General features: G+C 40.5%; 1 long non-coding RNA gene across 1 annotated transcript; it reads right to left on the reverse strand.

The window, feature by feature from the left end:
* Nucleotides 1–3,311: 3,311 nt before the first annotated feature.
* LOC140200859 (uncharacterized) lies at nt 3,312–10,119 on the reverse strand. The gene is made up of 3 exons (XR_011886745.1): nt 10,034–10,119; nt 7,808–7,922; nt 3,312–3,370 (listed from the first exon to the last, which is right to left on the reverse strand). It is a non-coding gene; the product is annotated as an uncharacterized lncRNA (long non-coding RNA).
* Between the last annotated feature and the right edge of the window lie 407 nt (nt 10,120–10,526).

The raw sequence follows: 10,526 nt of genomic DNA on the forward strand, positions 1-10,526 counted from the left end.
TCTTTCTCCAATTTAGAATCTCAACCCGTTGACCAGAACTGTCATTCTGCATATTTACTTTGAAACTAATAATCATATTCTATATTATGCAGGTGTTGTTCAATTATTTAAAATGTTGAAGACTTGAAAGAAGCTTAAATAATAGAAGCACCATGTTCTGCAGGTTCTATTGCATTTAAAAATATAGAAGATGCGAAACTCTTGGCATAGCCATTTGTTTCTACAGACATGGTTCTGCTGCAGATGTAATATGTCTTACTCCATTCATTTTCAGGAATGACTGAAACTGGCAGAAGGCATGAGTAGAAATAAACAGTGCTATTTCAGGTTGGCTGCTAGTGACTGCAACAAACTGTGGTCATTGTCACTGACTAAGGATTATGAAACACCTGTCATTGCGAAGAGACTTGTCAATTCATCAATAGTGCTTGAGTCTGTAGTGGATGCTATAGGGAACACATCTGGTTACTTTATAGCTGCAGTTACTACTACCAAGAAAATACTGCCATGAATGGTCCCATAAAATCCACATGAATCCTCTGCCAGGGAAGTGGAGAAGTAATTCTCTTTCAATTTCAATATGCGGATAGATTGGGAAAATCAGGTTGGTGCTGGAGTCCAAGAGGGGGAATTTGTAGAATGTCTTTGAGATGGCTTTTTAGAGTAGCTCATGGTTCAGCCCACTAGTATTGTGCAATGAACCAGAATTGATTAGAGAGCTTAGGGTAAAAGAACCCTAAGGGGAAAGTGATCATAACATGATCAAATTCACTCTGAAACTTGAGAAGGAGAAGCTAAAGTCAGACGTATCAGTATTACAGTGGAGTAAAGAGGAAGGAGTATTCTAATAGCAAGATGACACAACCATGGCAAAAAGGGAAGTCAAAGCCAACAAAAAAGCCAAAGAGAGGGCATATAATAGAGCAAAGATTAGTGGGAAATTAGAGGATTGGGAAGCTTTTAAAGACCAACAGAAGGCAACTAGAAAGGTCATTAAGGTAAAGATGGAATACAAAAATAAGCTAGCCAATAATATTAAAGACGACACCAAAAGTTTCTTCGGATATAAAAGTGTAAAAGAGAGGCGAGAGTGGATATTGGACCGCTTGCAAACAATGCTGGAGAGGCAGTAATGGAGGACAAGGAAATGGTGGACGAACTGAATAAGTATTTTGCATCAGTCTTCACTGTGGAATACACTACTAGTATGGTGGAAGTTCCAGGTATCAGAGGTCATGAAGTGTCTGAAGTTACAATTACGAGGGAGAAGGGAAGACGAAAGGTCTGAAGGTAGATACGTCACCTGGACCAGATGGTGCATACCCCAGGGTTCTGAAGGAGGTGTCTGACAAGATTGTTGAGGCATTAGTAATGATCTTTCAAGAATCACTAGAAGTTCTGGAAGACTGGAAAATTGCAGATGTGACTCCACTCTTCAAGAAGGGAGAGATGCAGAAGAAAGGTAGCTATAGGCCATTTAGCCTGACTTCAGTGGTTGGGAAGGTATTGGAGTCGATTATTACGGATGAGGTCTCAGGGTACTTGCGGGCACATGATAAAATAGGCCGTAGTCAGCATGGTTTCCTCAAGGGAAAATCTTGCCTGACAAATCTGTTGGAATTCTTTGAATAAATAACAAGCATGATAGACAAAGGAGAATCAGTTGATGTTGTGTACTTGGATTTTGACAAGGTGCCAGACATGAGGCTGCATAACAAGCTATGAGGCCACAGTATTACAGGGAAGATACTAGCATGGATAAATAATTCTGCAGATGCTGGAAATTCAAGCAACACACATCAAAGTTGCTGGTGAACGCAGCAGGCCAGGCAGCATCTCTAGGAAGAGGTACAGTCGACGTGTCGGGCCGGGACCCTTCGTCAGGACTAATTGAAGGAAGAGCTTGTAAGAGATTAATTTCATTAACTTTGCCTCCAACTTTCACCCTGCCCTCAAGTTTACCTGGTCCATTTCCAACACCTCCCTCCCCTTTCTAGATCTTTCTGTCTCTATCTCTGGAGACAGCTTATCTACTGATGTCTACTATAAGCCTACTGACTCTCACAGCTATCTGGACTATTCCTCTTCTCACCCTGTCTCTTGCAAAAATGCCACCCCCTTCTCGCAATTCCTCCATCTCCGCCTTTTTTGACTGGCTGCCAGTGACTAGTGGTGTTCCACAGAGGTCTGTGTTTGGACTGATTCTCTTTACATTATATGTATGTTAATGGTTTGGATGAATGAATTGATGGTCTTGTTGAAAAATTTGCAGGCGATATGAAGATAGGTGCAGGGACAGGTAGCTCTGAGGAAGTAGAGAGGCTACAGAAGAACTTGGACAGAGGACACAGCCTCAGAATAGTGGGGCGTCCTTTTAGAGTGGAGATGAGGAGGAAATTATTTAGCCAGAGAGTGGTGAATCTGTGGAATTATTTGCCACAGGCAGCTGTGGAGTCCAAGTCTATATGGCAGAGGTTGGTAGATTCTTGATTGGTCAGGGCATGAAGGGGTATGGGGAGAAGGCAGGAGACTGGGGCTGAGAGGAAAATTGGATCAGCCATAAATAAATGGCAGAGCAGATTCGATGGGCCAAATGGCCTAATTCTGATCCTATATCTTATGGTCTTATGGTCTAAAACAGGTGCATTTGTTTGACAAAGGGAAGTCTTCTGTCACTATAAAGTGTGGTAAAGGCAGGCTTTTGGAGGAGATATGTTTATCTAATGTATAGGGAAAATATCTCTAATCTTAAATTACACAGTTCTTTGCAAATGTCACGTGACTACCTACTTGTTAGAATTTACTAGTGCTTTTTCAGACTCGTTATAGCACCAAGCACCTTTTTTAATTCCTTTGGAGATTTGTTGAACCCCCTTCTTCTGGAGAGAAGTGAACCTACAGAATTCTGAACACAGAAAGCAAGTGAAGTCAAATTATTAAATATGCACATGGAGTTAAACGATGTTCTAGGGGATAGAGGGGTTTAAGGAAGGTAGAGAGAGCTAGGACTAGGTACTGCATTTGAATGATTAAACTAGACCAAAGGGGAAGAATGACTTACTCCTGCTCCTATTTTCTATGTTTCTATCAAAATAAAAATAATCTATGGGAACACACCAAGCAGATTGATTTGATGGTACTGATTATTTCTGTGAAATTACTGGTAACACTTGAGCAAAGCTTTTATTTCCTGGTGAGGGAGCAATCTTTTCCATTGAAATAAGCTTCAATGGGTTAGGCACATTCCACCATTACAAAAGAAGAATAAACATTTTCACTGTACCAGTCCTTTATTTCCGAACTAATTTGAGAGCTGCTTTCCCATTCTGATGCGTGAAGAGTAGTCATTCGGACTCTTAAAATGTAATTTCTGGAAGAGGAGTGCCATAGAAAAGTTTATCATTTTTTTTCATTCTAAGTTCGAACTAAATTTTTTTATCAGAGTACATACATGTCAGCATATACGACCCTGAGATTCTTTTTCTGTGGGGATACTCAGCAAATCTATAGAACAGTAACTGCAAACAATGAACCACAAATGCAGATATAAATAAATAGCAATAAATAATGAGCATGAAATAACAAAATAAGAGAGTCTTTAAATAACTGTAGTTATCTCCCTTTGTTCAAGAGCCTGATGGATGAGGGGTGGTAACTGTTCTTGAACCCGGTGGTGTGAATCCTGAGGCAGCAGCGAGAAAAGAGCATAGCCTGGGTGGTGAGGATCTTTGATGATGGATGCTGCTTTTCAATGGCAATGTTTCATGTAGATGTGTTCAATGGTTGGGAGGGTTTTACCAGTAATGTACTGCACCAAATCCACTACCTATTGTAGGAGTTTCCACTCGAAGGCATTGGTGTTGGCAGACCAGGCCATGATGCAGCCAGTCAGTACACTTTCCACCACACATCTATAGAAATTTGCCAAGGTTTTTGATGCCATGCTGATTCTCTGCAGACGCCCTAGGAAGTAGAGGCGCTGTTGTGCTTTATTCACAATTATATTTATATGCTGGGTCCAGGACAGGTTCTCTGAGACAGTGACATCCAGGAATTTGAAGTTACTGACCCTCTCCACCTCTGATCCTCAAATGATTACTGGCTCATGGACCTCTGGTTTCCTTCTCCTGAAGTCTACAATCAGTTCCTTGGTCTTATTGACATTGAGTGAGAGGCTGTTGTTATTACACCACTCAGATAAGTTTCAATCTTCCCCCTATATTCTGATTCATCACCACCTTTGATACGGCCCACAACGGTGGTGTTGTCAGCAAAGTTGTGTATGGTGTTGGAGTTGTACTTAACCACACAGTCATAGGTGTAAGCAGGGGGCTAAATACACATCCCTGTGATGCTCCTGTGCTGACGGAGATTGTGGAGGAGATAATTTTGCCCATCCAAACTGACTGGGGTCTGCAAGTGAGGAAATCCAGGATCCAATTGTCCAAGGGAGTATTGATGCCCAGGTGTTGGAATTCACTGATCAGTTTTTAAGGAGATGATGGGTCTTAAGTGCTGAGCTGTAATCAATAAACAACATCCTGATGTATGCATCTTTGCTGCCCAGATGTTCCAGAGTTGTTCTTGGGAATGGGATGTTGAAACTTTTTTTTAGAACTGCCACAATACCTGAAATGAAGGTTATTTTACACCGGAAATGATGAAAGACTATTTTTCCAACTCATTGCGTGACTTAGTGGTGATGGCATTCCAGTTGCCTATTGCTCTTGAACTTCTAGTGTGAATTGGTTGGGAGCCTGGGTGTAATGGTAAACATGTTGTGCTATATTCTCCTTTGATTACCACTAACCTTTGGAGTGGATTTGGACTTTAAGGTATGTTCTTAATATGATTGCTCAGAAAACCTCTTCAGAATTCAAAGTTCAAAATATAAATTTATTATCAAAGTTCATCTACTGTGTATTACTGTATACAACTCTGAGATTCATTTTCTTGTACATGCTCTATAAATCCATAATAGAATAATAGCCATAAAAAAATCAAAGGATGACCACATGGGTGTTCAACCAGTGTTTAAAATATAACAAACCGCAAATACAAAAAAAAAATAAATTAATAATAATGATAAAAAATAAATAAGCTATAAATATCGAGAACATGAGCTGATGGATCCTTGAAGTTGAGGCTGTGGGAACAGTTTAATAATGGGGCGAGTGAAGTTTGGTTCAAGAACCCAATGTTTGAAAGGTAATAACTGTTCCTGAACCTGAGGTTGTGAGTTTTGAGGCTCCTGTATCTTCCTAATGGCAGCAGTGGTTGGAGTCCCTAATGATGGATGCTGCTTTCCTGCAATGTTTCATGTAGATGTGCTCAATGGTGGTGAGGGCTTTATTTGTGATAGAATGGGCCATATCCAATAATTTTTGTAGGATTTTCCATTAAAGGGCATTGATGTTTCCCTACCAGGCTGTAATGCAGCCAGTCAATATACTCTTCATCATACATCTATAGAAAGTTGTCAAAGTTTTGGATGTCATGACAAATCTTTTCAAACTCCTAAGATTGCAGAGATGCTGCTGTTCTTTCTTCATAATTGCACTTACACGCTGGGCCCAGTACAGATCCCTCCAAATTAATAACACCAAGAAATTTAAAGTTGCTGACCCTCTCCAACTCTGATCCTCCAATGAGGACTGGCTCATGGCCCTCTGGTTCATGAGGCCCATGACTAGAATTTTATTTTGGAGGCCATTGTCCTCCAAAATAATGTTGTCATTATCACTTTGTGGCCATTTTATTAGGTATGCCTGTACCTACTAAAGTGGCCACTGAGCTATTGTTGGTGTTCTTCTGCTGCTGTAGCCCATCCACTCCAGGTTTCAATGTGCCTTGTGTTCAGAGATGCTTTTCTGCACACCACTGTAGTTACTTGAGTTAATTCCTGTCACCTTCCTGTCAGCCTGAATCAGACCGGCCATCCTCTCTGACCTCTCTCATCTACAAGCTATTTGCACCCACAGAACTGCTGCTTACTGGATGTTTCGAATTTGTTTTTGTATCATTCTCTGTAAATTCTAGAGACTGTTGCACGTGAGAATCCCAAGAGATCAGCAGTTTCTGAATTACTGAAACCACCCCATCTGGCATCAACAGTCATGGTCTAAGTCACTTAGATCACATTTCTTCCCCATTCTGATGTTTGGTCTGAACCATTTGACCATGACGGCATGTTTTTATGCGTGAGTTGTCGTCACATGATTGGCTGATTAGATATTAGTGCCTTAGTGCGTATGCACCGGTCGTGCATGCAGCCTGGTACAGCTGTTCTGAACTATTCTTACTTTCTTCTTCTTACTTTTTAATTTACGTTATTTTTTGTATTTTTTTTCTCACGGTAACACGTTGAAGCTGCACCCTCTCTAAAATGCTGGTAGAGAGAGTTTTATTTGGGTTTTCTTTAGAGCTGGAAATGGTTACATCCCGACACGCGGGACAGAAGCAAGGTCGCATTGTGTATTCCACGGACCAGCAAATACCGGCCGGCTTAGCGAACAGAGCGGCGGACACCCCTGCTGAAATCCAGAGGAAAACGCACAGAGGGGTATCACAAAGCCGAGGAAAGAGGACTGGGTCGAGACAACAGAGACTTATGGAGAAGAGGAGTCCGGTGGGTAATACCGTTGGGGCTGACCAGAAGTGCACTGAGAGCGGTAAGCGTAAAGGAGTTGGGTGCTTACTGCTCAGGCTAACAATGGATGGTGCAATCCGGGGTATATTACGATCGAGGAGCGTGTTTGCAGACTGGATATTGAACTTTTTACTGTTGGACTTCGGCCACATTCCACCGTGATACAACCCTTGGCGGCACGGGAGGTCGTTCCTGCCTGTGACCATCGAACGTGCAGCTGCTCCTGTGGAGGGTCAGACACCCTGAGCCAATAGACTGGTCCTGGACTTATTTTCCATCTGGCATAGTTTGCATTTTGGTATTTGATTGTTGGGGTTTTTTGTCTTGCTATATTTACGCTCTATTCTTGGTTGGTGCGGCTGTAACGAAACCAAATTTCCCTCGGGATTAATAAAGTATATCTATCTATCTATCTATTTGCATTAATGAGCAGGTGTGCAGGTATACATAATTAAGTGGCTACTGCATGTATGAATGCAAGTCTAAAAGCTGTCATTTTGGGAGCTTGAATATTATTCACTCTGCAGTTTGCCAGAAAGGCTTTTCTAGCATTGTGCACAGCAATACAGGTAAAGAGGATGTGGACTGAGGAAAAATAATTATGGAGAAGTAGAATAAAGATGAACACAGAGGGCAGGAGGAGGAATTGTTAGAAGAAGTTATTAAGAATTGAGAGGGATATTCAGTACAAAGGCTCAGAATAAGTGGTTAAGATGAAATTGTGGAAATTTAGAGGAGAATAAGAGACAATGAATAATAGAAGGGATAAGGGAAGTAAGAGATGTTGGTTTTTGCAGTGATAGACGTCACCACATTGACTTACTCAAGGCAGGTGGTGGAAGCTATAACAAGGTGTGGAGTAGATTATTTGAAAGGAAATTGGTAATATGATTATCCATAGCAATATATCTGGACAAGCTTGATCTTGAAAAGTTGTGCAGTGAATCTGTACAATTTAGCATAATGACAGTGCCATATAACACAAAAGAGGATATTTTCCTTTTGAAGGCAGACCTTCCTCTCCATGAGTACATGTGGGATCACTGCCACAATCACTGCCATGGATGTACATATCCAAGACAGATAGACAGGGACTAGGTATAAAAGTTTTATTTTGTGCAGGTTCTTGGACCAGCTATTGTAGTCCAACTCACGTACCTCAGGTCGTTGCCACTACTGATATCAGCAGCTCTGATGAACCACTTTTGAACAAATGGAAATAGAAGATTTTAACACAGATAAGATTCTGCATCCTCAATACCTCTGATGCTTTCTGCAAGAAATTGAAGAAACATAGTGCAGTACTGATTCAAGATTACAGTTTCAAGATTCAAAGTTATCAAATAACCTTGATTAAATTAAATAACCTTGAGATTTGTTTGCACACAGGCAGTCACAAACCAAGGAACCCAAAAGAATCCAAAAAAAGTAAGACCAACCCCAGTACCCACAAAGAACGAGCACCCCCACCCCACAAAACGCAAAACTAATTTGTCCTCTGAGGGGAATTGATGGTGCTAACGAGGAAATTTCCTTCTCAATAATCAGTCGAGCCCTAACACTTCTTAGGTTTTCATTATTAATATTGAGGTCTCTCAGGGCTAGTCTCTGCTTAATACCGTTGCTGATACTTTTAATGGTTGCCTTTCTAATGACACAGGGCAGGACTGGTCTGAGAATAGCTTTTCCAATTTTGGCAGATGTTAATAGAAAACTCAGCAGAATTGCCTGAGCCTCCAATATATGCAATACCAAAACTGACAAATTTATCCTTGGTCTCTATATTTCATAGCAGATGATTGATTTCAGAGAGTTGTTGAGTTGAACACACTATGGAGTCACATAGGTTAGAACAAGTCAGCCTGGAGATTTCCTTTCCTAAGGCACCTTAGTGATCCAGATAATACAAGTGACAGCATACAGTGGGAAATGAGTGCAGAAGTACCCTTCGCTCAGTCACTGCTCATCCACCACTGACATCCCCCACCCCCACCCTGATCACTAATTAGTACCTGTACTTGTATCATCCTCAAAAGGGTGAATTTAGAGAATGTTATTCTGCAGTTGAATAACTTGATTTTAGTTGCTTTTCAAGCACTGCATATGAAGAATATAAGGAACTTAATATTGTTTTTGTATCTAAACTTAAAATGGAGCAACATCACCAGAAGAAGAGGAGTAGTGGGGAAATAAGTTTACAGTCAGTATACAGCAAACATTACATTCCCCTGTTACTTGATTTCAGAATCAGAATCAGAGAATCAGGTTTATTATCACCGACATGTGACATGTATTTTTTTTCAACTACGAGATTATCAAATGCATGGTAAAATTTATGATTTATAAATTATGCCAGCCGGTGTGTAGTGCCATCAGCACCGGACTTCAAGGCCAAAGGTCCTGGGTTCGATTCTGGCTGGCTCCTTGCACGCTTTCCATCCATGATGGGTTGAGCATTGAGCTAGTAATGACCTTGTTAAAAGAACAGACAAATGCCAAGCAAACAGTAAAAAATGCTGTCAGGCGCGCCACATGGTGTGAAAAGGAACAGCAATAGTTAATTAATAATTAAGAATTAAATATTTATTTACAAGAGGGCACAGCCTCAGTATAGAAAGATGTCCCTTTAGAACGAAGATGAGGACTTCTTTAGCCAAAGGGTGGTGCATCTGTGGAATTCATGATCACAAACAGCTGGGGAGGCCAAGTGTTGGGTATATTTAAAACAAAAGTTTATAAGGATGTCAAAGGTGACGAGGAGAATGGGGTTGAGTAGGAAAATAGGTCAGATCAAATGGTGGAACACCATCGAATCATTGAATGACCTAATTCTGCTGCTATACCTTATGATCTTATAGCATAAATCAACGTAAATACTCTTGAATTATATGCAGTTGAAGTGTTAAAGCACTGCATTGAACAAAGTTAAAAACCATGGACCGTTCTGCAAGCTTCATCCTATTCCTGTAAATCACGTGCCTTTCAGACAGCTTGCTTTTTGGAAATAGTCCAAGTTTCGTACGCAGTTGCAGGCTTTATCAGCACATAGTATTCCGAGTAGAGCACGAATAATTTCTGACTTGCTGGCAATTAGGCTTATAAAGAATTAAGATACCTTGGGTTAGTCATGTGGCATTCCAAAGGTAAACTTTGTGTATTGTATTGATAATTTAAAATTTTAATTGCAACTCTACAGTGACCTCTAGTGTCCATTTCACATTGACAATTGACAACTCTAGAGTTGAATGAACACTGAAAGAATCGTAGAATAGTAAAGTACAGAAATAGGTCCTTAGGCACATTTCATCCATGCCGACCATGATGTGTATCAATATTAACCCCATTTACATGCATTAGCCGTGTACCTCCCTGTGATTTTCCTACCTGAGTACTTGTCAAATGTCTCGTAAATGTTGTATCTGCCTCCACCACCTTCTCGGTTCTATATAACCACAACAGCCTGTGTGTGAATTTTACCCCTCTCTAACGTTCTCCTCTCAACTTCAACCTGGGAAAAAACTCTATCTGTCCTATCTGTACCCCTCATAATTTTCTGAACTTCTATAACATTACTCCACAGCCTCATATGTTCAGGTGAGAATATATATATAGTCCCTCCTTATAATTATTGCCATTAATTCCAGGTAACATCCTATTGATTATCTTTTCAACTTCCTCTATTGTTATCACACCCTTCATGTAATCTGGGGATCAGAACAATATGCAATACAGAATTTCAAGAGCATCCAACTCAATTTTGTAAGGGTTTAAGATAAACTCAGTGGAAGGGAAATAGTCAGTTAATTTTTTTTCCATTTTACATATCCACCCTCCTTTCCAAAGACACTGGTTCCCCCTTTAACCTCCCATTTTATTT

This window comes from Mobula birostris, chromosome 7 (genome assembly GCF_030028105.1).
Source record: "Mobula birostris isolate sMobBir1 chromosome 7, sMobBir1.hap1, whole genome shotgun sequence".
NCBI lineage: Eukaryota > Metazoa > Chordata > Chondrichthyes > Myliobatiformes > Myliobatidae > Mobula > Mobula birostris.